At 45.9% G+C, this 27,518-nt stretch overlaps 2 long non-coding RNA genes across 4 annotated transcripts; both read left to right on the top strand.

Annotated features, from left to right (window-relative positions):
• The first annotated feature begins 6,811 nt into the window (after nucleotides 1-6,811).
• On the top strand, nucleotides 6,812-12,579 carry LOC147342789 (uncharacterized). Of its 2 annotated transcripts, XR_015156575.1 has the most exons (3): nucleotides 6,812-6,830; nucleotides 7,106-7,193; nucleotides 11,073-12,579. It is a non-coding gene; the product is annotated as an uncharacterized LOC147342789 (long non-coding RNA). The 2 variants fall into 2 exon arrangements; XR_015156574.1 differs by lacking the exon at nucleotides 6,812-6,830 and having other exon boundaries at nucleotides 6,841-7,193.
• An 8,451-nt stretch (nucleotides 12,580-21,030) lies between these two features.
• LOC147342788 (uncharacterized) lies at nucleotides 21,031-26,855 on the top strand. Of its 2 annotated transcripts, XR_015156573.1 has the most exons (4): nucleotides 21,031-21,154; nucleotides 23,494-23,658; nucleotides 23,752-23,939; nucleotides 26,031-26,855. It is a non-coding gene; the product is annotated as an uncharacterized LOC147342788 (long non-coding RNA). The 2 variants fall into 2 exon arrangements; XR_015156572.1 differs by having other exon boundaries at nucleotides 23,494-23,939.
• Nucleotides 26,856-27,518: the final 663 nt, after the last annotated feature.

Here is a 27,518-nt window from a genome sequence, read left to right as displayed (position 1 = left end):
CTACCAGGACCTGGGGGCCGGAGGATGGGGAGTCGTTGCTTAAAGGCTACGGAGTTTCAGTTAGGGTAGATTTAAGTTGTGGGTAACTGTACAATTCTGGGATATCTATTTTACTCAAAATTTATTCACAAATTAATTTTGTTCAACTTTTTCCATTTAATCATGTAAAATGCTGTTTGATGTAGGGAAATAGGAAACATGTAACAGGTTTACCTATATAGTATTTCAGTCTCATATATTTAGGTAACATGGCGGTTATAAACTAAAAATCATGCTAAGTCTTATTTCTTACCACCAATAAACATAATACCAACATGTTTTTTATTTATTTTATTGAAGTATACAGTTGATTTAGAATGCTGTGTTAGTTTCGAGTGTAGAGCAAAGTGATTGAGTTATACACGCATATATATGCTCTTTCCCATTCTTTCCCAGGATAGGTTATTACAAGATACTGAGTATAGTTCTCTGTGCTGTACAGTAGGTCTTTGTTTATCTATTTTATATATAACAGTGTGTATAAGTTAATCCCAAACTCCAAATTTATCCCTCTGACCTCCCCCCCCATCCCGTTTGATAACCATCAGTTTGTTTTCTATCTCTGTGAGTAATAGCAAAATGTTTTCAAAGCCCTGGAGATAGATGGTTGAACAACAGCATGGGTATACTTCTTGTTGTTCAGTGGCTAAGTTGTGTCTGACTCTTTGTGATCTCATAGACTGCAGCACGCCAGGCTTCCCTGTCCTTCACTATCTCCCAGAGTTTGCTCAAATTCATACCCATTGAGCTGGTGATGCCATCCAACCATCGTATCCTCTGTCGCCCCCTTCTCCTGCTGCCCTCAATCTTCCCCAGCATCAGGGTCTTTTCCAGTGAGTCTTCATATTATGTAGTCAAAGTATTGGAGCTTCAGCCTCAGCATCTATCCGTCCAGTGAACATTCAGGGTTGATTTCCTTTAGAACTGACTAGTTGGATCTCCTTGCAGTCCAAGGGACTCAAGAGTCTTCTCCAGCACCACAGTTCAAAAGCGTCAATCCTTCAGCACTGTCTTCTTTATGGTCCAACTCTTACATCCATACATGACTACTGAAAAAACCATAGCTTGGACTATACGGATCTTTGTTGGCAAAGTGATCTCTCTGGTTTTTAATACACTGTCTAGGTTTATCAAAGCTTTTCTTCCAAGGAGCAAGAGTCTTTTAATTTCATGGCTGCAGTCACCATCTGCAATGATTTTTGGAGCCCAAGAAAATAAAATCTGTGCCATTAAACTGGATACTTCAAAATGGTTAAGATGATCACTTTTGTTATGTGTGTTGTATCAGAGTTAACATAAAATAAAATAAATTAAATGAATACTTTTCTGATCCCTCTGCCTGCTAAGCAAAGGTGAGACTCTTCAAGCTGCACTGAACATTGGCACGACTGGCACCCATAACGCATCCTCCCCTGGGAGCTACGTCACCCCTGAGGCTGCAGCACTGACAGGACCAGCGGGAGGCAGTAGGTAAGTTTCTGACAGTATTGACTTCAAGGGGGAGCCTCGCGCAGGCACTGGTGGGCTTTCTCCTTCTCTAAATTCCACTTGGAAAGCCAGCAGGGTAGGCCTATGGGAGCTCTGAGGGCCTCTTCTCCCAGGGTTGCCAGGGGGCAGCAGAGACCTCTGGGCTCACCTGTAAGCTGGTGGTGAGAGGAGTTGCAGGGTTCTCCTCTAGGGTCCTGGGGTCCCAGGACCTGTCACTTAGGGTCCCAGCCACCTGCCACTGCAGACCGACAACTCCCAGAACCATGGAAAAAGCCCTGGGGGAGGAACGGAGGGCTCAGGGAGAAGCAACTTTCAGAATCTGGGATAAAATCTGAAGGAGGAGTCATCCAGGTAAAGAGCTAAATGGGGTCCCAGCCTGGGGCTTTTGAAGGCCTGGGAGGGGAGTCTCTTGGCAGGAAAGACAGAGGCCAGAGTGGCTGGGCTGAGGGGAGCAGGCAACAGGGGCTGCTGGCAGGAGGAGGGGCTCAACATCTGGCTGAGAATTGGGGCTTTTCCCCAAAGAGCTACTGAGAGATTTCCTGTTTGTTAGCAGAGTCACAGGGACAGATTTGTCTCTTAAACCTCCCACTCTAGGATCAGAGGGAATGATAAATAAAAGCAAAGAACAGAAATGGGGACAGTGGCAGTCTGGACTAGGAGGGAGAAGGGAAATACAGGGAGAGGATGATGCATTTCAGATTCGGGATCCAGGGACAGGGGATGAGCTGATTGCCTGCGGAGATGAGGAGGAAAGAGGGGGCAGACAGAGACCCAGGTGATTTGAGCAGGTGCCGCTGCTGCATGGACATGGTGGGCAGGGGTGGAAGGGAGCTCCAGAAGGCAGTCTGGAGCCAATTGATACCTAGACCCTTATGAGATCAGATCATCTCTGATCCACTTTCCTGATGAAGTCACTGGGAGAAGCCGCTACTCAAAGGATTTTGAGCAAGGCTGAGGATCTTCTTACCCTAGCTGACAAAATCCTCTTGCTCCTGGTGAAGCTGACTCTGTTTTCACTGGGGTTGGGCTAGGAGAAAACATTCCAGCTGGCCTCAGTCTTGGGGAGAGACATTCAAGGACAGGAATGTAAAGGGAGCAGCAAATGAAATTGTCAAGTCTCTCTGGTGATGGCAGCCCATCCTCTGCCAGCCTGTCCCTGGGCCACTGTGTGCCCATCCCTCTCTAGGCGGGAGTTTTCTTGCGGCCTCCAGAGGGCAAGCGCTGGTGCCAACACACACGTGCACACACACCGATGTGCACACACACAGATGTGCACAGTGACGCTGAATAAGGCCTATGTGATGTGATCAGAAGAGGGACAGACAAAGGGAAGGGAAGAAGAAGAAAAGGGGTGGATGTACAACCTACGTGCGACATCGCCCCCACGTGTTTTGAGCTCTTATCACACCTATCCTGGAGAAGGGAATGACTACCCACACTAGTATCCTTGCCTGGAGAATCCCACAGACAGAGAAGCCTGGCGGGCTACAGTCCATGGGGTCGCAGAGAGTCAGACACGACTGAGCGACTAACACAACCCAAGTCTACCTGAGGACATCCCTAGAACATGCTGGAATCATTCCCCCAGTGCAGGTGGGAGACAGACAGGCCTTGAGAGACACAATGCCTTCTCCAGGGTGGAGAGGAGGTACTAACGAGGAGATGAGTCTGGGCCCCAGGTCCGTCTCCTCAAAGTCGCACACAGACCCTCTCTGGGGACTGTGGAGAGGGCTGCGGGTGTAACTATGTGAGATGTGGGTTTGCATGGAGAAGGGGCTGAGGAGTCTGCAGCCCAGAGGGCTGTGTGTAGAGGTGCTGTATGAGGAGGGATTCGAGCAAGGGGACCCCAGGAAGGTCAGACATCTGACCTTCCTGACAACAGATTCCAACAGAACTCGGAACCCCTATAACCAGGCACCCACATTCTAGTGACAGCCCTGTAGCCAGCTCACTTGGCTGGAGACAGTGCATAGAGAAAGATGTTCTCCTGCTGTGTTCTGACTCCCCAGGTGTTCTGCTTCAGGAAACCCTGGAGTGAGAGACTTTTCAGATTCTCTGGGGAGAAAAAGTAATAAATGAAAAGAAGCATCGAACCTAACTTTACCCTCTGAACTGTTCCTCCAGGTGACCAAACAGTAGATGAAGGGAAGTGTCTCTCTATAAAATTAATCCAGCTGATACATGAAAGAGAAATGATGTTGTTAGAATATCATTTTCACCCGCAAATGGATCAATGACCATCAGCACTGACCATCATCTCTGCTAACATCTCAAAAAAAGACAAACAGGATACACAGCCCTTGATGAAAGAGCACATCAATTCCTAGAGTCTCATCAAAAATCTCCATCCTGAGCCTGATCAAGCCTCTGAATACACTTGAAAATCTGCAGGAAATGTAGAGAACAGAGGGATGTGCTGAACTTCATCCTGAGAACACAGTCTGCAAAATCCTGACTGGAAAGTTCTGTAGGGGGCAAAGGCTCAGGTTCTTCCATGGCTACATTGTAAGAAAGGGATGGAGAAGGAACTTACAGACTAAAAGAGATTTAAAAGACATCAATAAAATGAGCAAGTCTCATCCACAGGGTCGAGAGAGCACACTGGGTGAGAAAGAGTATAAAGATACTCAAGGACATGAGTGAGCATAAAAGTCAGGACAGTGCGTCGTTCTGGAAGTAGGGAGGTGGTTGAGGTTGGGAGGGGACAGAGGGAGAGTGTTCTGGGGTTGACGGAAAAGTACAATTTCTTGGCCTGCATGGTGGGTTACAAGTGTGTTCTTTTTTATGGAAGTATAGTCTATTTATAATATTATACTGGTCTCAGTACTCAACATAGTGATTCAAAAATTTAGAGATTATACTCCATTTAAAGTTATTTAAAATATTAGCTATATTTCCTGTGTTGTAGCTTATTTTTAAATCTCAAAATATTTATGCTAAATGAAAGCAGCCAGATACAGTACTGTTACTGCTAAGTCACTTCAGTCGTGTCCGACTCTGTGCAACCCCAGAGACGGCAGCCCACCAGGCTCCCCCGTCCCTGGGATTCTCCAGGCAAGAACACTGGAGTGGGTTGCCATTTCCTTCTCCAATGCATGAAAGTGAAAAGGGAAAGTGAAGTCGCTCAGTCATGTCCGACTCTTAGCGACCCCATGGACTACAGCCTACCAGGCCCCTCCGTCCATGGGATTTTCCAGGCAAGAGTACTGGAGTGGGGTGCCATTGCCTTCTCCGGCCAGATACAGTAAGATGTCATTTATCTAAAATACAGTGTTATCCTGGTGGAAGAAAGCAGATTAGTGATTGCCTGGGGATGGGAGGGAGGGAGGTGTGGATTACAAAGGGGCATGAGACACTTTTAGGGGTGACAGGTATGTTTTTTAAGTTAATTAGGCTGATGCTCCAATCCCAAAGAAAGGCAATGCCAAAGAATGCTCAAACTACCACACAATTGCACTCATCTCACACGCTAGTAAAGTAATGCTCAAAATTCTCCAAGCCAGGCTTCAGCAGTATGTGAACCATGAACTTCCAGATGTTCAAGCTGGTTTTAGAAAAGGCAGAGGAATCAAATTGCCAACATCTGCTGGATCATTGAAAGAGAAAGAGAATTCCAGAAAAACATCTATTTCTTCTTTATTGACTATGCCAAAGCCTTTGACTGTGTGGATCACAATAAACTGTGGAAAATTCTGAAAGAGATGGGAATACCAGACCAGCTGACCTGCCTCTTGAGAATCCTGTATGCAGGTCAGGAAGCAACAGTTAGAACTGGACATGGAACAACAGACTGGTTCCAAATAGGAAAAGCAATACATCAAGGCTGTATATTGTCACTCTGCTGATTTAACTTATATGCAGAGTACATCATGAGAAATGCTGGGCTGGATGAAGCACAGCTGGAATCAAGATTGCCAAGAGAAATATCAATAACCTCAGATATGCAGATGATACTACCCTTATGGCAGAAAGTGAAGAAGAACTAAAGAGCCTCTTGATGAAAGTGAAAGAGGAGAGTGAAAAAGTTGGCTTAAAGCTCAACATTCAGAAAACTAAGATCATGGCATCTGGTCCCATCACTTCATGGCAAATAGATGGGGAAACAGTGGAAACAGTGGCTGACTTTATTTTGGGGGGCTCCAAAATCACTGCGGATGGTGACTGCAGCCATGAAATTAAAAGACGCTTACTCCTTGGAAGGAAAGTTATGACCAACCTAGAAAGTATATTAAAAAGCAGAGACATTGTTTTGTCAACAAAGGTCTGTCTAGTCAAGGCTATGGTTTTTTCAGTGGTCATGTATGGCTGTGAGAGTTGGACTATAAAGAAAGCTGAGAGCTAAAGAATTGATGCTTTTGAACTGTGGTGTTGGAGAAGACTCTTGAGAGTCCCTCGAACTGCAAGAAGATCCAACCAGTCCATCCTAAAGGAGATCAGTCCTGGGTGTTCATTGGAAGGACTGATGTTGAAGCTGAAACTCCAGTACTTTGGCTGCCTGATGTGAAGAGCTGACTCATTGGAAAAGACCCTGATGCTTAGAAAGATTGAAGGCAGGAGGAGAAGGGGACGACAGAGGATGAGATGGTTGGATGGCATCACCAACTCAATGGATACGGGTTTGGGTAAACTCCAGGAGTTGGTGATGGACAGGGAGGCCTGCCATGCTGCAGTCCATGGGGTTGCAAAGACTCAGACACGACTGAGCGACTGAACTGAACTGCTGCTGCTAAGTTGCTTCAGTCGTGTCCGACTCTGTGCGACCCCATAGACGGCAGCCCACCAGGCTCCCCCATCCCTGGGATTCTCCAGGCAAGAACACTGGAGTGGGTTGCCATTTCCTTCTCCAATGGATGAAAGTGAAAAGTGAAAGTGAAGTTGCTCAGTCATGTCCGACCCTCAGCGACCCCATGGACTGCAGCCCACCAGGCCCCTCCGTCCATGGGATTTTCCAGGCAAGAATACTGGAGTGGGGTGCCACTGCCTTCTCCGGAACTGAAGTGAACATGTCAAACTTCATTGAATTTCACACTTTAAATATGTGCCATTTTTCGTACCTCATTTATACATCTATGAAACTGTGAATGAAGAAGCACAGAAGGAATGATTACAAACAGTGTTTCCCAGTCTTAACTGGGAGCAGGAAGCCCCTGGTGCCCTGGAATCCTCCTGGTTCCGCCGCTGAGTCTGCCGTAAAGCACCAGGTGAACTGTGCTGCTCGTGATCAGAGAAGTAGGGAAACACTGGTATGAGGCGAGCGGCAGCGGAGAAGGAGCCTTCCCTCCTCGTGACCAAACCATTATCAGGTGAAGCCAGTTGAAACCACCACCAACAAACAGCCAAGGGAAAATGAATCTTTGATTTCCTAGGGTTTCACACAAGTTTATAATGGATATATACCATATAACAAGGATTTGTCCCCAGTCTCTCCTCGAAGGAGCTTTCTCAGCCCCCCAGCATCTTATATCATTGGATTAATTGGAGAAAGCTAAGCTTTCTTAGCTTGGCTAAGGCATAAAATGGTGCCGCCCTTAGAACCCATGTGACTGTAATTATCCAATCAAGATCCTGTCTCCTATAGGAAAAACACAAAGAGCTGTGTTCAGCGATTCATGTTGAAGAGTATGCTGTAACAGTTTCTGTTGTGGAAGAGGTGCATTTAATGTCAGGTAAAACGTGCTATGATTTTTAGATATTTATATAAAAGTGCATGACTGGAAATCACTAAATGCTGTTTTCATTATGACTTGCTAAGATGTCTTTTGAGGCCAGAGCATGGCAGTTCCTCAGATTTTTCTGTTCTGCTTTTCATCGGGTTTCCTATGTTTTTTTCTAAATTTGTGGAGTTCTTTGTATTTAATTGGTTTTAACTGCTTGTCTTGTCTGTGTTGAAAACACATTCTTCCATTTATCACTTACTATAATCTCATTCCTGGTGTCTTTTTTGCTTCATGTTAGCTGTTCTTCATTTTTTTTTTTTTTTTCCGGTAAAAACATGAACTTTTTTTTTTTTAAGCAAGATTGAGATTATACAAAACATGCATTCAAGCTAAGCGTTGAAAGCAAGCTTTTAAAGATTGGCAATGGTTGAGGAATATAATTTGGAAAATCTAAAATAACCAATTAAAAAGCAAATACTATGCTTGATGGATACAACTAAGTCCTGGTTTCTGGAAAAGCAAAGTATTGGCTTTCTATTCAGAAATAGATGAACCCTGTCAAGCCAATAAAAATTCGTTTACTTTGAATAAAACAAGACATACTGTACCAAAAAAAGAATTATTTAAAAAGGCAATGAACAATTTCCTGCCTATATACTTGACATGTTAGGCTACATGAATAACTTTCTGAAAAACAAAAGTAACAAAACTTCAATCGAGAAAGGACAGAAACTCTGAACAGAACACTTTCTTGAAACATGACATACTCACCTAGGAATGGCCCAAGGAGATGTTCCCTTGAGCTCTTAGAAAGCTTTGCAATTATTTGACAATGGTAGCTTTACTCTAGCCCTGGAATCCAGAAAAATCCCCGTTATACAGGACCTTGTTTGAATTTAAAACATACGTATAAAATTCCTAACAACACACAACTTATTTATTTTCCACACAGTGGTTTGTGGCTTTTAATCCTTTACCCCGATCCAGTCCCTCCCCTTCCCTCTCTCAACTGCTGCTAAGTCACTTCAGTCGTGTCCGACTCTGTGTGACCCCAGAGACGGCAGCCCACCAGGCTCCCCCGTCCCTGGGATTCTCCAGGCAAGAACACTGGAGTGGGTTGCCATTTCCTTCTCCAATGTATGAAAGTGAAAAATGAAAGTGAAGTCGCTCAGTCGTGTCCAACCCTCAGCGACCCCATGGACTGCAGCCTACCAGGCTCCTCCATCCATGGGATTTTCCAGGCAAGAGTACTGGAGTGGGGTGCCATTGCCTTCTCCATCTCTCAACTAGTAACAGCTAGTTTGTTCTCTGTATCTGAGTCTGTTTCCATTTTATTATATACAATTGGTTGTCTTATTTCTTAGATTCCACATATAAGTGATAAGATACAATGCCGTCTTTCTCTGTCTGGCTTATTTCACTAAGCATAGTATCTTCCAGGTCCATCCATGTGGTTACAAATAGCAAAATTTCATTTTTCATGGCTGAGTAGTATTCTCTTCTATATAAACATATCCATTTTACTCATTCGTCTGTTGCTGGACACTTAGATTGCTTCCGTATCTTAGCTATTGTAAAGAATGCTGCTATGAAGATTGGGGCACATACAGCTTTTCAAATTGGCTTTTTGTTTTCTTTAAATATATATTCAGGAGTGAAATTGCTTGATCCTATAGTAGTTTTATATAATTTTTTGAGGTGCCGCCATACTGGAGAGGTTTCTCAGATGCTGTGGATAGTGGTTCAACCCTCAGCCCCGATGCCTTGGGTCGTTTACCAGGAGGTCGCCTAAGGTGACACACGGTGGCCGCGAGCAGGCCAGTCCAGGCCTGGCCGCCTCTGGGAGCCCTCTCTGGGCAGCTCCACATCCCCTCTCTCCTGTAGGGGAAGCGGGGCTTGAGGGGGTTTCCCCTCTGGACGGGGACGGGTTGGTGAGGACTGGGTAACAGGTGGTGCTGTCGTGGTCACACCCCAGGACAGGGCTGGCAGGGGGAAAAGCAGATTCCTGAGGTGCCTGTGATCTGTGCCAGTGTGAATCCAAAGCCCCCAGGTCGTCAACTGTTTTCCGTCCTTGACGAGGTCTGTGCAGAGGCGGTGTGTGTGTGCAGAGTGGAGATGGCTGGTGGGTCTGAGAACCAGCGCAGACAGCCGGACAGGGCTCTGGCTGCTGGGCGCTGTGTCCACAGGGCTTCACACAGGAGAACACGCAGGAGCCCGTGCATGGAGCCCCCTGCTCCCTCTCCCCGCAGGAGGTGCCCCCCGCCAGCAGCGGAGCCCAGGGCGGGCTCAGGGTGAGTGCCAGGGAGGAGCCTCCGCACCGGGAAGGCCTGGACCCCAGAGCCTGGCCTCCTCTGGGCTCCCTCCTAGAGTCCCGCTCCCAAAGGATCCTGGGCCCCGCTCCTCTCCCCGTCTTCATGGCCCAGGCCCTGCCTTGTCCAGATGCAGTTACTGTCCACATAGTTGACAGGATTCGCTTCATATGAAGTCAAGGGTGTTTCTGCATTTTTCTACAGATTTTCCTATTTTTACTCCATCCTCAGGTGTCCTTGTTGGCCTGACAATCCTGATCCCTCCCACCCTGGGATCAGCCTCTGTGTTCTTCCCCTGGATGACATATTTTGATAACAATCACAGGGACGATGCAGTTAATACAGGAAGGAGCTCTCAGTATTGTGCCACAAATTACCCCGAGAGCCTAATACACTGAATTGGCCTACCGCCAATTTCACTGCTGATGCCAGGAGAATTCCGCTGAAGGCACTCTTGTCCCACCTCTTGCCACAAGTCCCTGAGGCTTTAGGGACTTGCCCCAAGCCTCCTGGTGTCCATGGTGCTGCCTCTGACTCTCCTCAGAGGAGGAGAGTCCACCCCAGGGGGGAGATGTATCCACAGTGAACAGGCAGGAGCCCTGCGTGGTGTGGCATGTCCAGGGAGGCAGGCTGGAGAAGCTGGCAGGCAGCCTGGAGCCTGCCTCCCTGGGCAGCCACCCCTTCTCCCGCCCCCTATTCCTGAGCACCTACAGAGCCTTGCAACCACCCGGCAAGCGCTGGGCCTTCTGTTCATGAGGTGAGCACTCTGGCCCTCCTGGAACACTGGCGACTCAGCCACCTACTAGCTGTGAGAGGTGGGAGTGTCAGTCCACCTGTCCGAGCCTCAGCCTGCCCCTCTGCACACTGGGGCGAAGAAAGGGCCAGCCCCCTAGGGTGACTGTAGGAACTAAGTGGGTCCTTCGTGGAAAGTGCTTCTGGAGACCTGGCCGCATGGAAAGGTCGCTGGAGGGGCTGCAGTGATGCTAAGTTGTCGTTTTCCTGCTCCCCATGAGGGGGCCTCTGCCTCATTTGTCACTGGGCCTTGATGGAACTATTTTCCCATTTGAGAGGTGAACCCTGGGGTTCCCTGTCCCAAGTGAGTGACAGCAGGGATCCCTGGGGGCAGGTAGGATAGCCCAGGCCACCGAGATATGTGTGATGGGGACAGCAGGGCTCACTCATTCTTCACAGAACTAGGAAGGCCTGCCAGGTGAGACATTTGTCTAGGAATGACCACCACTAAGGCGTCGAGCAGACAGCAGTCCTACCCTCCAGGGCTTCCACCCCCCGAGGGTCACATTGTCACACTGGCCATCACATCCAGATGTGCCCTCAGCACGGTCCATGTGACACCCTCCTGGCCTCCTCTAGGTATGGGTGCACCCTGCCTTACTCTGACGAGGACGGGGGACCCTGCACCAGCTGAAAACCCAAAAGGGCTTTGATTGAACAAAGAGCTGCATAGAGATGTGGGGTCTATGGATGGCCAGGGGCTGGCAGAGCCCTGGACTGCACACATCACAGTGGGGGAAGGATAGGCCAGGCCTCTGACTTTCTTTCCCACCTGCCTCCCCCCCAGGGCCATATACTCCATCCTGGGTATCTAACTGCACTATGACCCTGAGGATTTCCATCAGTCCCTGGAATTTCCCTGCATGAAGAAGCTATTAGCTTCCCTAGAGCTCAGCATGCCTGGCTCAGACCTGGAGCACCAAGCCCACCTTCTCCTGGAGCACCTGGAGCCCACTGAAGCAGAGGGTGATGGTGAGGAGGACTCTGGATGGTGATGGAAGTCAGTGGGTAGGGGAAGGCAGGCGCTGGGCCACACAGAGCAGAGCCTCCCGAGGCTGGCATGGGCCAGGAGCAACGAGGAGGCTCAGATCACTATTGCCCTGGACTGCAATCAGGAAGACTTTCTGGCATCTTGGACTGAGATTTCATCCATTGGCACTGAGAAATTTCCTCTCTGGAAGGCAGGTGGAAAAGCAGTCCTGTTGATATTTTCTCTTCTTGGAACTATCACGCCATCTGCAGAACAAACTCTGGGAGCCCCTCGAGACCGGGGGCCCCCTGCACCTCTACTGCCCGCTGCAGCTCCAGGGCCAGAGCAGGCTCAAGCCACAGCCCTCATTCAAGGTCAAGGGCCAGATCAAGAAATACGCCAGTTCCAATTCCAGAGTGAGAGAGCTTGCTCCTGCCCTTGTTCTCAGTTACGCTGAAGGCTAGGAAAACACCTACACAGGCTCCAATTCTAGATCCAGACGAGATGCCAGCAGCAGCGCTCAGGCCGTCTTCAGGGCGTGAATCGTCACGGAAGCCTGACCTCGCGCCTCCTCTACAACCTCAGCCGGTGTCCTCAGCAGCCTCGGTTCAGAGCTTAAGTCACCCCAGCTCCAGAGACATCTTGGCCTCGGCACCAGCGCTTGGCCCCAAAGGGTCGTCCAGCTCCAGTTTCTGACTCTGGAGACCACAGCAGAGCCGGTTCTGTTCACTCAGGTGCCACAGCCAGCTCCTCCCCCAACATCCCTGAGCTGCTCCCAGATCAGCCAGGAGCACCACACGAGCAGGCTTCGGGCCCCTGCCCCCCTACCAGCAGCGGCCCTGGAGGCTTCCTCCCCTTCCCCTGTTATTCCATTTTTTAATATTTTTAAATTACATATACTACAGGGGTTATTTTATGATATAAAGTACACTTACAATTTAATTCTTCGATCATTTTATATTGTACAAGTAAGTGGTATTAAGTACATTCACAAGGCTATGTAACTCCTTTTCTGTCTATTCCAGAACATTTGTATCCATGGGAAACTCTGTATGTATTGGTCACTCCTCATTCCTCTCACCTTCAGCACTGGGATACCCCCAATAATCCTTAACTGTCTATGGATTTACCCATTCCTGATTTTTCATATCAATGGTGACATATAACTTGTGACTTGTTGTGTCTGGCCAAGTATGTATGAGGAGACTGATGAACATTTGATTTTTTTTTTTTTTGGTTAAATAAAAACGTTAAAAATTTTTTTAATTTATTTAACTAAAGTTTAAAAATTCTAAATTTGGTTGAATAAAAAGTCAGAGCCATGGCCTTGGATGTATTCCTTTCAGGGGAAGTTCTGAGTGGAATTTGTGTAAGCAGAAAGGGTTTTTTTTTAATTGGAGGATAATTATTTTACAATATTGTGATGGTTTTTGCCATACATCAAAATGAATTGGCCATAAGTATACACGTGTCCCCACCCTCTTGAACCTCCCATCTCCCTTCCTACCCCATCCCTCTACATTAGTAGCAGATCCTATGATTCTAGGAGCAGAAAGGGTTTTATCAAAACATAGCAGGTGCTCAGGGAAGCTTCAGAAAAGTCAGAGCCTCAGGTCAGCAAGCTCTGGACTGAGCACAGGCCTCACCACCCCTTAGGCTCCTGTAGCAATGACCCACTGCCCACCCCTGGTCTAGCCCCCAGAGCTGAAGGAAATTCTGAGCTCTCCCTTGAGGAGGGAACACTGAAGCCCTCAGTTAAGCTTGGAGCAGTTGAAGCAGATGAGGCGACCAAGGGAAATGGCTGCTTGCACTGAAGGACCACCATAATGGTTTAGAAGCACAGGCTCTGTGTTGGTCTGTAGGAAGTGGCCAGGAATCATCTCATCAAAGTCACTGCTGCTGCTACTGCTAAGTCGCTTCAGTCGTGTCCGACTCTCTGTGACCCCATAGACGGCAGCCCACCAGGCTCCCCCATCCCTGGGATTCTCCAGGCAAGAACACTGGAGTGGGGTGCCACTTCCTTCTCTAATACATGAAAGTGAAAAGTGAAAGTGAAGTCGCTCAGTCGTGTCCAACTCTTAGTGACCCCATGAACTGCAGCCCACCAGGCTCCCCCGTCCCTGGGATTCTCCAGGCAAGAACACTGGAGTGGGGTGCCATTTCCTTCTCCAATGCATGGAAGTGAAAAGTGAAAGGGAAGTCACTCAGTCGTGTCCAACTCTTAGCGACCTCATGGACTGCAGCCTACCAGGCTCCTCCGTCCATGGGATTTTCCAGGCAAGAGTACTGGAGTGGGGTGCCATTGCCTTCTCCCATCAAAGTCTCTATACAAAACCAGATTCACCTTTAGAGAATACCTTCGCTGCAGAACCCCCAAACATCCCTCAGTCACTGGAGTCTGTGGAAGCTTGAGATGCTGTCTAGTTAGTGAGCAGACTAAACGGTTGTGGACAGGATGTCCGCAGAGTTCAAGGTGGTCTGCCTTGCCGAGGAGTGACCACTGTCATCTCATGCCCATATTTCCCGATTATAGCAGAAAACCTGGACTACCACAGGCACAGCAAGAGGGAAATGTCTTCCTTCCTTATGAATGTAAGCTGTTCATAGCAATGTTAGTTGCTCAGTCATGTCTGACTCTTTGCGACCCCACAGACTGTAGCCTGCCAGGGTCCTATGTCCATGGGATTCTCCAGTCAAGGATACTGGAGTGGGTTGCCATTCCCTTCTCCAGAGGATCTTCCCAACCGAGGAATCAAACCTGGGTATCCTGCGTTGCAGGCAGATTCTTTACTGTCTGAGCTACAGGGAAGTTCACCGGCCCTCAACTGCACACCACAGCAGTCAGCCCACAACCGTTATTCTGCCCCAGCATTTTTAGACAGTGTCCAACCTCACGGCTATCTGTCTCTTTGGCACAAAATGGCTGCTGGAGGACCAACCTTGACCAGTCACCATGTCTTCATTTCTGAGGCAGATGAAAGGAAAAATGAAGGGCAAAAAGGCCCATTCAGCTGTGTTTGCTCTAAACAGCCTCCCCAAAGTCCACACAATTGTTTTGCTTACTTCCAACCAGACTATAAAGAAAGCTGAACGCAGAAGAATTGATGCTTTTGAACTGTGGTGTTGGAGAAGACTCCTGAGAGTCCCTTGGACTGTAAGGAGATGGAGATCAGTCCTGAGTGTTCATTGGAAGGACTGATGTTGAAGCTGAAACTCCAATACTTTGGCCACCTGATGTGAAGAGCTGACTCATTTGAAAAGACCCTGATGCTGGGTAAGATTGAGGGCAGGAAGACAGGGGACGACAGAGGATGAGATGGTTGGATGGCATGACCGACTCAATGAACATGAGTTTGGGTAAACTCCAGGAGTTGGTGATGGACAGGGAGGCCTGGCATGCTGCAGTCCATGGGGTCGCAAAGAGTTGGACACAACTGAGCGACTGAACTGAACTGAAGTACAAGAAATAGTAAGAAATGTTATGCAGCCATTAAATTCATAAATTCTAAAACTTTAAATGGATGGAATAATTACTCCTATTAAGTGGTAATATAAAGTAATCCCATTTTTTAACTCTATATAATTGGATGATTTTACACAAATATGTTGAGTTACAATTTTCTAATTTTCTAAACTCTCTTATTGTTAATAAAACCAGAAAAGTGTGGTCTTTGTGTGGATACACTAGTTTCTCCTCACCAGACACACAGAGCTGGGATGCAGACAAGAGAGCCCAGCACGTCCCCACCCTCCCTGCAGGGCCCCTGAGACAGCAGGCTCCTGTCTGTCTCTGCTGTGGACCCAGGGTCTGGTACTCAATCAACACTCCCTGAAACAATGCACTTGGGAAGTGGCCTGTTGTGTCATAGTCAAGACAATAACTTCCACTAGAAAGTTATTCCAAAACTTTGAGTCTTACAGAATTTGGTTTGCTCTAACAGCAGGACTGTTGAAAATCTGTTAAGCTTACGAGTTGGCTTCTTTGGCCGCCAAAAAAGTGGAGCCCTGAAGCACTCGTGCCATATCTCATAAGGCCACCAGAGGGCAGTGTGTAGCTGCTTATGACAAACACACCAATCCAATCCAAAAGTGGTCCTTTCGAAGTTAGCCTTCCTCAGAACATGTTTTATAAACTTATAATACTTCTTTCAGATATATCCATTTTCTTCTTCAAACTCATTTTGAAGTTAATGAAAATCCACTATAATAACAAATGTAAAGTTAATTCAGTTCAGTTCAGTCGCTCAGTCGTGTCCAACTCTTTGCAACCCCATGAATCACAGCACGTGAGGCCTCTCTGTCATCACCAACTCCTGGAGTCCACCCAAGCCCATGTCCATTGAGTTGGTGATGCCATCCAACCATCTCATCCTCTGTGGTCCCCTTCTCCTCCTGCCCTCAATCTTTCCCAGCATCAGAGTCTTTTCAAATGAGTAAGCTCTCTGCATCAAGTGGCCAAAATATTGGAGTTTCAGCTTCAACATCAGTCCTTCCAATGAATATTCAGGACTGATTTCCTTTAGGATGGACTGGCTGGATTTCCTTGTAATCCAAGGGACTCTCAGGAGTCTTCTCCAACACCACAGTTCAAAAGCATCAATTCTTCAGTGCTCAGCTTTCTTTATAGTCCAACTCTCACATCCATACATGATGTGTGGAAAAACCATAGCCTTGACTAGATGGACCTTTGTTGGCAAAGTAATGTCTCTGCTTTTTAATATGTTGTCTAGGTTGGTCATAACTTTTTTCCCAAGGAGTAAGCATCTTTTAATTTCATGGCTGCAGTCACCATCTGCGATAATTTTGGAGCCCCAAAAATAAAATCTGCCACTGTTTCCCCATCTCTTTGCCATGAAGTGATGGGACCAGATGCCATGATTTTTGTTTTCTGCATGTTGAGCTTTAAGCCAACTTTTCACTCTCTTTCATTTTCATCAAGAGGCTCTTTAGTTCTTCTTCACTTTCTGCCATAAGGGTGGTGTCATCTGCATATCTGAGGTTATTGATATTTCTCTTGGCAATCTTGATTCCAGCTTGTGCTTCATCCAGCCCAGCTTCATGATGTACTCTGCATAGAAGTTAAATAAGCAGGGTGACAATATACAGCCTTGACGTACTCCTTTTCCTATCTGGAACCAGTCTGTTGTTCCATGTCCAGTCAATGAAAATCCACTATAAATAACAAGTGTAAGGTGATGCACTGACTGGGAATTGTCCCTTGTGCCGCGTAAAGACACGTGAATGTGTGCCTCCAACCTCCTATCTCTGTCTGCCTTTGTTTCTTCTTCTCTTCCTCCATCCATCCATAAGCATCCATCTGTATAAAACATCTTTGATAATCTATGCATCGTATGAGATATTTTTCAACCATGTTGTCACATCTGTGTGAACTGAATTCTTGGGTGGCAAGGGGTCTGCTCGTGGAAATGACCCTGACTCCCGAGGAGACAAAACGAAGGTGGGCCGTAGGTGTCAGTGGGAGTTGGTAAAGTGGGAGATCTGTTCAGGACAAGTCAGGACCTCACTGTCTCCTGGCCCTAACTGCTATGGCTAAGGCTACCAGCGCCATGTTGCATAGGAGTGGTAAATAGTAAAGCCTAGCATTCTTACACAGTTCCTGATTCTCAAAGGAAAACTTGTCCGTTTCTAACCACTGAGTGTGACAGCTCTGGGTTTTACATATATGGCATTGATTATGTCAAGGTAATGTCCTTCAAACTTGTTGAGTGTTTTTTATCATGAAAGGCTGTTGAATTTTTTCCGTTGCTTTTTCTGCACTAATTGAAATGGTAGTGTTTTTTCCCTTCATTCTGTTAACGTGGTGTTTACACCAAAGCAGTTTCCTAGGTTGAAGCATTCTTGCATTCCAGGAATAAACTCCACTTTTTCATGGTATATAATTCTTTATTATATGAATAGATATGAATAATTACTATATAAATAGCTGTAATGCACTCCCAACCTCAGCTCAGGCTTTCTGAACCCTGGTAGGTCGGCAGGTGATATTCAGGATACAACACTGAACCACAGAGGTTTATGTCTTCTAATGAGTCATGATTATTATTACTAACCCCTGATGATTTTACACTGTCAATGACTGTCTAACTTAGACCTGCCCTCACTCCTTTCCTGCCTCCATGTCTCTATTCTCCACTGCTTCCTTCTGGGATTCATTTACTTCTTTAAATACATCATTCCTCATTCTCAATGAGAGCATGAGAGAAGCAAACACTCTTACTCTTTTTTATCTGAAAAGATTCTTATTTTGCTTTTATTTCCGAGTGGTTGTTTAGAATGAAAAGCATCTGTTTCCCTTGGAATCTGACGATGTTATTCCCTGCGTCCTGCCCTGAACTGTGGCTGCTGACTGGTCTGCTGTTTGCTCTCCCAGTCGTCAGAGTTCCCTCCTCTGTGATAAAGTCCTCGACTGTCTTTAATATTCTACAGACCATTACTGTAGGGCAAGGTTCAAGTTTGTTCTTATTTTTTATGCTCAGGACTGGAATCTGCAGATCCCTGGTTTTCAAACATTCTAAAAACTTCAAATTCTGTCCTTTCACCGCTCCGCCCATTTCTCATCCTAAAATCCCATGTACATTAGCCTCTATGTGTATTTCATGTGTCTGATGGCTCTTGCCCTCTTTTTATTTTCCATCACTGTGTCTTTCTGCAATGTTCTGGGTCACTAGTCTATCTGCAACCTTGTTTGATCTGCTATCTAATCCAACCAATAGAGTTCTAATTTCCATGGCACTGGCTTTCAGTCCTAGAAATTGTTTTTATCCTACTTTGTTTTTCTAATTTTCCTGTGTTTTTTTTTATAGTATCCTATTCACTTATAGTTCTAACACGATTTTTAGGCCTTTAACCAATTCCTAGGGATTTCTTTGATAGCTTTATCAAATTATTCTAGTTCATGATGGTCTTGGGGTTCTTACCCTCCCATTTGTAGTAACTGCTGACTCTTTTCCATGGTGAGATCAGGGCACATTTTGGTGATAGTGGACCCTCGCTGGCTTTGCAGTCAGTCATTTCAGTTGTGTCTACATCTAATCCACCCTATGGACTGTAACTCACCAGGCTCCTCTGCTCATGGGGATTCTCCAGGTAAGAATACTGGAGTGGGTTGCCATGCCCTCCCCCAGGGGATCTTCCCAACCCAGGGATTGAACTCGTGTCTCCTGCGTCTCATCTCCGGCATTATAGATGGGTTCTTTACCCACTGAGTCACCTGGCAAGCCAGGTTTATATACATACATACATATATATATATGTGTGTGAAAGTGTTAGTTGCTCAGTTGTGTCTGAGTCTTTGCCATCCCGTGGACTGTGGCCCACCAGGCTCCTCTGTCCATGGGGATTCTCCAGGCAAGAATACTGCAGTGGGTAGCCATTCCCTCCTCCAGAGGGTCTTCCCAACCCAGGGATCAAACCTGGGTCTCGTGCATTACAGGCAGATTCTTTACTGTCTAAACCGTGAGGGAAACCCATATATATATATACGGGCTGTTAAGGACATTTCGACTTATGATCATTTTTTAAAGTGCTGTTTTGGTTTTTAATCAGAAAAGGACATTGAATTTTCTCCAGAGCATTTTAGTCCCTTTGGAAATGGACATATAGAATTCTCTGTAAATAATATTTCATTCCTGTTCCTCCCAATATAAAGACTTCACCTATCACCCCAGTTAAAGAGGCCCCCCTCCCCGCCTCCATCCTCTTCCTCTGTTTACTAATGTTGATAGCTTAGAATCAGACACTGGCGGCCTGAATCACAGGCTGCTTATTCCCTTTGGGCAACTGTAACAAATACCACAGACTGGGTGGCATATAAACAACAGAAATTTATTTCTCACAGTTGTAGATGCTGGGAAGTCCTGGATCAGGTGCGGGCAGATCCTCCGTCTGGTGAGGCCCACTTTCTGGTTCATGGGTTCATACTTCTGCTGTGTCCTCCCCTCTCAGAAGGGACAAGAGGGCTCTCTCAGGCCTCTTTTACAAGGACATTCATCCCTTCATGACGCCTCTGCCTTCTGACCCAATTGCCTCCCAAAGGCCCCACCTCCTAATACCATCACCTCCGGGGTTAAGATGTCAGTGTAGGAATTTGGGGCACATAAATATTCACTCCATGGCACAGGCCTATGATTATCCCTCAGAGGAGTCTCTTCCTCCTCACCCAGAACCTAGATGACAGTTTCCTCAATGAGTGGAATGTTTTCTACTCAACCTTCTATTAGGGGCACAATTCACCAGTAGACTTGGCTGTATGTGTGTGTGTGTGTGTGTGTGTGTGTGTGTGTGTGTGTGTGTGTTGGGGGGTCTCCATCCCTGACCCCTACACCTCCTCTCCCATCAAAGGCAGGGAAACTCAGTCACTCACTGGCTCCATGGACAACGGCAGGATCCCACCCTGGCAGCTGAAACCCCGATCACAAACTTGCACCTGGTTTTCCCTGCCCCTCTTCACTCACAGGCCTTTTCCATTCTCTCCTCTGAGCTTGGCCAGGTGATCACACATCTGGGTGCTTATAGCACAAAGGTGTTTAGACTGCCTGTTCTACATCCTGCCTGGACCAGGAGCTGTCACATCCCAGCAGTTACAATCTCCCTTGTCAACAGTGAGAGTATGCCTGCTGCTGCTGCTAAACTGCTTCAGTCGTGTCCGACTCTGTGCGACCCCATATACAGCAGCCCACCAGGCTCCTCTGTCCCGGGGATTCTCCAGGCAAGAATACTGGAGTGAGTTGCCATTTCCTTCTCCAGAGCATGCCTAGGCCTTGAGCAAATAGTACTCTTTGGGTTTTTTTTTTTTTTTTAATGTATTTTGTAAATATTTTCTGTACATAAAAAACAATTCTGGTCCCCCATTTTTTTCTTTTAAAATATCCTTTTTAAAACAAAATAAATTTAAGAATTCTGAAAAGATAGCAGTGTTCATGGAAGTATAATTTTTTGACCAGAATCCCCACATAAACACTGTTGTTGTTCAGTCACTCAGTCGTGTCTGACTCTTTGCAACCCCATGGACTGCAGCACGCCAGGCTTCCCTGTCCTTCACCATCTCCTGGAGCTTGCTCAAACTTATATCCATCGAGTCAGTGATGCCATCCAACCATCTCAACCTCTGTCATCCCCTTCTCCTCCTGCCTTCAATCTTTCCCATAATCAGGGTCTTTTCCAATGAGACAGTTCTTCACATCAGGTGGCCAAAGCATTGGAGCTTCAACTTCAGCATCAGTCCTTCCAGTGAACACCCAGGACCGATCTCCTTTAGGATGGACTGGTTGGATCTCCTTGGAGTCCGAGGGACTCTCAAGAGTCTTCTCCAACACCACAGTTCAAAAGCATCGATTCTTCAGTGCTCAGCCTTCTTTGTGGTCCAACTCTCACATCCATACATGACCACTGGAAAAACCATAGCCTTGACTAGACGGACTTTCGTTGGCAAATAATGTCTCTGCTTTTTAATATGCTGTCTAGGTTTGTCATAGCTTTTCTTCCCAGAAGCAAAAACACAGATGGAGCAATGAGATATTTAAACCAAAATCCAGGGACAGTATTCACAACAAGACTTGATGACAGAGTATCCCCCTGATTCCACAAAATACAAGTGGGGGCACAACAGCCATGACCCTCCCCAGCATCACCGTGACTGCGGGGAAAGTCGCAGGAAGCAGCAGTGTACCTGGACAGCTGAGGCCCTGCGCATGCGCAGTACAGGAGGCGAGCGGGCCCGCACCGCCCCTTTCCCAGCAGAGTCCCACGCATGCGCAGTACAGGAGCCAAATGACCTACGGCAGAGCCTAGAGCTTGTGCTGTGCAGGATCCTGGCCAGGTCTTGCAAGTGAGCCTGGAGGGACTTTGCAAACTCCACACTGAGTGAGGCAGAGTCTAAGGTGAGCCATGAAAACCTCTGAATTCTCACTGAGCCCTGAGGGCTTTATTGGGACTGAACCCCAGGGTAGACATGAACTATAAGGAGTGGAATCAAAATTAAGTAGGATGGGGACAGTGAAGACTAAGGGCAGCAGAAGCTCCTACTCCGGGTTAGAAGCTGGAGAGGCAGGAAAGGCCCTGGGCTGCCGCACGAAATTTCATGGGCACCAGGCCACTCAGTTATTGGGATAAATGAAATTTTAATGGAATAATTTTTCAAAAAGCAAAATTAGTGCCAGAAACCTTGATGAGCGAAATATCAAATTTTTAGATAAAGGTAGAAATAATAACAGTTTGATGCTAAACCAACCTGGAGCCTTGAGGCAAAAGGGAAAAAAAATAGTGATCCCATCTTTATTACTGTGTTTTGGTAGAGTGTTCCAGAGCCCTTGAATCTACTGAAGAACCAGCTTCATAAACCAAAGTAACTAAAGAGACATTGCAGTAAGGATTAGTGTGTGCTGTAAATGTATAGTTATTCATAGAACTAAGATTAAATGAGGGTTAAAAAGAGATTATACTATGTAATTGAGAGTGTTTTGGGTCCTTGAACTCATGAATCAACAGAAATTGGTAAGACACCACAGAAGGAATTCAGGCAAGGCTTTCCTGGGACTTGTGCTATAGGATGAAGGAGCAAAAACAAGTAACAGGTGCTCTTGTTTGCTCGTTGAGGAGGGCAGACTGATTCTTTAAGTGGGATAAGGGTGGGGTGCATCGGTGGGTCAGGCCGGACGCTGGCTCAGGGAGTCTGCCCACCGCCTTGCTGTTGCCACGTGCAGGGACCATACGCGGTTCCCGGCTTTTGCTCCTGACGCCTCAGAAGTGGCGGTTGGCTTGCAGCCTTTGTGTGTCTTCCTGTTCATAATTGCGCATGCATGCAGTTATTTTTGTCCCTTGGAGGTTTTTGTGTTCTGTCGCTCCAGGAGATGTTTGTTAAGGTGCAAATGCTCAAGTAGTGGGACCCAGGTCCCAGCCTCTCCTAATGTTCTGAGAATGTAGATAACTGTGCAAACAAAAAATTGGAAAGGGAGAAGAGAATTGAAATGCCATACAGAAAAAGTTTTGCCTGTTTTCAGAAGTTACAACTAGTTCTAATATTATATTTTTCCTAGGATATCATAGGGTTGGGTTTTTTTGTTGTTTTTGAGGTATCATGACAGATAACATTGTTAGTTTCAGATGTACAAACATAAGGAAGGATCCAATATTTGTATATATTGTGAAATAATCACCAAAATAAGTCTCGGTAATATTGTCACCAAACATAGGTATGAAAACTTTTGTGATAACTTTTAAGGTCAGAAAATCAGTTTTCACCCCAGAATGAATTAACATTGAATGTTATCCCAGCTAACATCTCAAAAAACAAAAACAAAAAAAAAAACTTGACATTATGTTCACCTCAGTGAAAGTGCACATCAAATACCTAAAATTTCTAAGATACCTAAAATACCAAAAATGTCTTCAAAATTTTTGACCCTGAATCTGATGAAGCCTCTGAATAGAGTTGAAAATCTGCAGGAACTATAGAATCCTAACCTACGCAGTCTCAGGGGCACACTTGGGGGACAGAAACAATGAAGAAACTCAAGGAGCATAAGGAGTATAATAATCGGGACAGTGAATGCTTTTGGGAGTAGAGAGGCGGGTGAGGTTTGGAAGAGGCACAGGGAGGGTGTTCTGGTGTGGATGGAAAAGTACAATTTCTTGGCCTGGATGGTAGTTACAAGGGTATTCTTTTTTTTTTTTTTTAAGTATAGTTGATTTACAACTCATTTCTGGTATAAAACATAGTGATTCGAAATTTTATATGTAAAGCAATTATCCTCTAATTAAAAATAAATTATTTAAAATGTTATAGATTATACTCCATTTAAAGTTATTTAAAATATTGTCTATATTCCCTGGCTTGTAAAATGTATCCTCGATGTTTATTATTTCAATCTCAAAATATGTATACTGAGTGAAAGCAGCCAGATACAGAAATGTTATTCATGTGAAATGTACACACTGCTATACTGAAAATGGATAACCAACAACGACCTACTGTATAGATCATGGAAAAATGAATACAGTTTAACATTAGGACAAAAAAAATTTTTTTTTAATGCAGTGTTATTTTCAGTGGAAGAAAGCAGGTTAGTGGTTGCCTGGGGATGGGAGAGGAAGAGGGAAGTGTGGATTACAAAGGGGCATGAGGAAATTTTCAGGGGTGATGGATATGTTTACCTTAATTAGGCTGATGCTTTTCTGGGTATATACATATGTCAAACCTCACTGAATTGTACACTTTCAGCATGTGCAGGGTTTTGCACCTCATTTGTATATCCATGAATCTGAATTAGGAAGCACAGAGTGAACAATTATAATCAGTATTTTCCAGTCTGAGAGTAAGACACCGTGGGGTGCTATGGAAAGTATATCCTCCTGGCCTGCTGCTGAGTCCTCTGTGAAGCACTAGGTGAGTTGTGCTCAGGAATGTAGGGAGACCCCGGTGTGAAGTGAGTGGTGGCTGACAAAGAGCCTTCCCTCGTCTTAACCAAACCTTCATCAGCTGAAGCCAAATGAAACTCCTATCAACAAAAACCAGGGGAACACAAGTCTGTGATATCCTGGTTTCATACAAGGACGTGATGGTTAACTAATATATAACAAGACTTTGTCATCAGTCTCTCCATGAAGAAGCTTTCTCAGCCCCCCAGCATTTTATATCATTGGATTAATTGTGAGAAAGCTAAGCAGGTGAGTGAAACGACTCTCCACAGCATCCGTGTGATTCCATTTATCCAGTCAAGATTCTGTCTCCTATTAAACAAACACAAAGGATCTGTGCTTAGTTAGCATTTCATCTTGAAGGGTATTTGCTGGTTCCTGTTGTGGAAGAGATATTTACTGCCAGGTAAAGCATGCTGACATTTTCAGATATTTGTATAAATGTAGTGGTGTGACTGGAGAAGGCAATGGCAGCCCACTCCAGCACTCTTGCCTGGAAAATCCCATGGACAGAGGAGCCTGGTGGGCTGCAGTCCATGGGGTCGCTAAGAGTCGGACACGACTGAGCGACTTCACTTTCACTTTTCACTCTCATGCACTGGAGAAGGCAATGGCAACCCACTCCAGTGCTCTTGCCTGGAGAATCCCAGGGACGGGGGAGCGTGGTGGGCTGCCGTCTCTGGGGTCGCACAGAGTCGGACACGACTGAAGCGACTTAGCAGCAGCAGCAGCAGCAGTGGTGTGACTGGCACTCACTAAAATGCTCTTTTTGTTATGACTAATGTTAGGGATGTCTTTTGAGATTCGCTGAGCATGGCAGTCCCTCAGATTGAGTTTTCTGTCATGCCCTGTGTTGGGTTTTCTGTTCTCCTTAATCTGTGGCACTCTCTGTGTGTTATTGAGATTGAGTTTTCTGTCATGCCCTGTGTTGGGTTTTCTGTTCTCCTTAATCTGTGGCACTCTCTGTGTGTTATTGAGATTGAGTTTTCTGTCATGCCCTGTGTTGGGTTTTCTGTTCTCCTTAATCTGTGGCACTCTGTGTGTTGTTGAGATTGAGTTTTCTGTCATGCCCTGTGTTGGGTTCTCTGCTCTCCTTAACCTGTGGCGCTCTCTGTGTGTTATTGAGATTGAGTTTTCTGTCATGCCCTGTGTTGGGTTCTCTGCTCTCCTTAATCTGTGGCGCTCTGTGTTGTTGGCTTGAGCCCTTCCTGTGTTATCTGTGTCAAAATATATTCTTCCATTTATCACACACATAACCTGGGTTATAGTGTCTTTTTCGGTGTCATTTCTGGTGCCTCTTTCCCTTTATGGTGGCTGTGCTTCCCATTTTACAGTAAAAACTTGAACTTCTTTTCTTTATTTAGCAAGACTGAAACTGGACAAAGAATTGAAAATAAAGTTTTAAACACTAGAAATGGAGGAGGAATTTAATATGGAAAACCTGAATAGCTAAATGGAAGGCAAATGCTGTGATACAACTAATAGCTAGTGTTTGGAAACGGAAAGTATTATCTTTCTGTTTGGAAATAGACGAACTCTGTCAAGCAATAAGAAATTAGTTTTTGAGTAAGACAAGAAATTCTGTACCAAAAATGTATTATAAACATAATGAACAGCTTCCTGCCCATATACTTGACATGTTAGGCTACATGAATAATTTTCTGGCCAACAAAGTGAACAGAATTGAGTCTATCAATAGAAAGAACAGAAACTCCAAACAGACCACTTTCCTAAAAGAATTTTTAAAGTTGGTCACGCGTTCACCTAGGCATGGCCTGAGACACTGATTCCTTGGAGCTCTCAGAAGGTTTGTAATTATTTGACAAAGGCAACCTTACCCTAGCCCCAGCATCCATAAGCATCCCCACAACAATACAAGGGCCTTGAGTCTAAAGCACACGTGAAATTCCTAACACATACTTCCTTTATACATAGTAGTCTGTGTCTCTTCATCCTTTACCCCACCCTGCCCCCATACCCCTCTCCCCACTACCAACAACCAGTTTATTCTCTGTATCTGAGTCTGCTTCTGTTTTGTCATATACTTTTGTTTATTTTTTAGATTCCACACATAAATGATAACATACAGTATTTGTCTTTCTCTGAGTTCACTAAGCATAATATCCTTCAGGTTCATCCATGTTGTTCCAAGTGGCAAAATTTAATTCTTTTTATGGCTGAATAGTATTCCCCTATATATATAATCTATCTATTTTATCGATTCATCATTGCTGGACACTTAGGTTGCTGCCATATTTTGGCTGTTGTAAATAATGTGGCTGTGAGCACTGGGGCGCATGTATCTTTCCAAATTTGTGTTTTCCTTGAATATATATCCAGGACTTCAGTTTATGTGAATGACCAAGCAACTCCCCGGATTTCAGCAGCAGCTGCACTATATTCCCCACATGGTAGTACTGCCTGGTGGTCACGCTGGGAAGACTGCACTTCTTCATGTGACCATTCAGGAACCCAGAGTCTCCCATCCTGGGTCTCTTCTGTCCCTAGGACCTCATGCCCATCTACGCCCATCAGCAGAAGGGGCCAGAATGTGAAGAAATGCTTGTGGGAGGTGATAATGGGCCCAGTCTAGAAGGACACACATCAGCTCCTCACCTGCTGCATTGGCAGTGACGTGGCCCTACGGCCGCAAAAGAGGCTGGGAAGTCTTTCAGCTATGCTTCAAGAAGGGGAGCAGATTTTCATGGACAATTAACAGTATCATAATATCTCCTAGGACAAATAAAAATGAGAGAAATCCCCTAAGGAAAGTACATAAAAAATGGACCTGGTGTGGCTAACAGAGACCAAAAATAAAGTGGAACCAAGCCGCGACGACAGACCTGGGGTTAAGTGCTGTGCTCTGAGATTTTAGAAAATCACAAAAACTCTGACTCCCGATTCTGCTAGGGGTCCCACCTGGAAAAGCCCCAGAGGTGAAGTTCCAATGACAGCCTATCATCACAAACTGCAGTCCAGCTGCGAGGACCTGTGGTCAGGCTTGCAGGGGCCATGCAGCCCTCTTACAAGTCTCCCAACTGTGCATTTGATGGGTTTTGCTTTTTAAAATTCCTCACTCCCATCACCTTCTGGGAAACTACATTCAGTTACAGTCAAAAGATTGCAAACCTGCCAACAATAAACCAGTGTTTTGTCTCCAGACAACCTTGATGTTTTCTGATTTATTTCTAATTTTAGGAGGACGTCAGCAATAGTGAGTAGCTCATTTAGATCTCTCTGTGTTTTCAAATCTTTACTGTTTGCCATACGCCACTCACTGTGTGGAGAACGGACTGAGGACTGCCTGAGCAGCATCTCGGGCTGGCAGAAGCGCTGAGGGGCCATTCTCCAGTGGTGGTGCCAGGCTCCTCGTTGCAGGGACGTCTCTTGTTGTGGAGTGTGGCTCTAGGCACTCAGGCTTCAGCAGCTGTGGCACATGGGCCCAGTAGCTGGAGCTCCCGGGCTCTGGTTCAGTAGCTGTGGTGCACAGGCTTAGTTGCTCCACAGTGTGTGGGATCTTCCCGGACCAGGGATGGAACCCATGTCTCCTGCATGGGCAGGCAGATTCTTTACCACTGAGCCACCACGGAAGCCCTCAATTATGATTGAATATTTACCGTATGCAAAGTGCTGTGCTGAGAGTGGCCTAAGAATTGATTGAGCAGCATCTTGGTCTGGGAGAAGCTCTGAATCCACAGAAGGAGAGAAGACGGAATGAAGTGCCTTGCTATCCTAGGAGAAAAGGATGAAGAGAATCTTCTCTGCAAGTTCAGGGAATGAGTCTAAATTAGGCAGCTTCCTGGGGGTGATAAGATTTGGACTCCATTT

The sequence above is a fragment of the Bos grunniens genome, chromosome 28 (genome assembly GCF_055505025.1).
Source record: "Bos grunniens cultivar Pamir isolate PY7600 chromosome 28, Bosgru_T2T1.0, whole genome shotgun sequence".
In the NCBI taxonomy this organism is placed as follows: Eukaryota; Metazoa; Chordata; class Mammalia; order Artiodactyla; family Bovidae; genus Bos; species Bos grunniens.
This window is presented reverse-complemented; position numbering and strand designations above follow the sequence as displayed.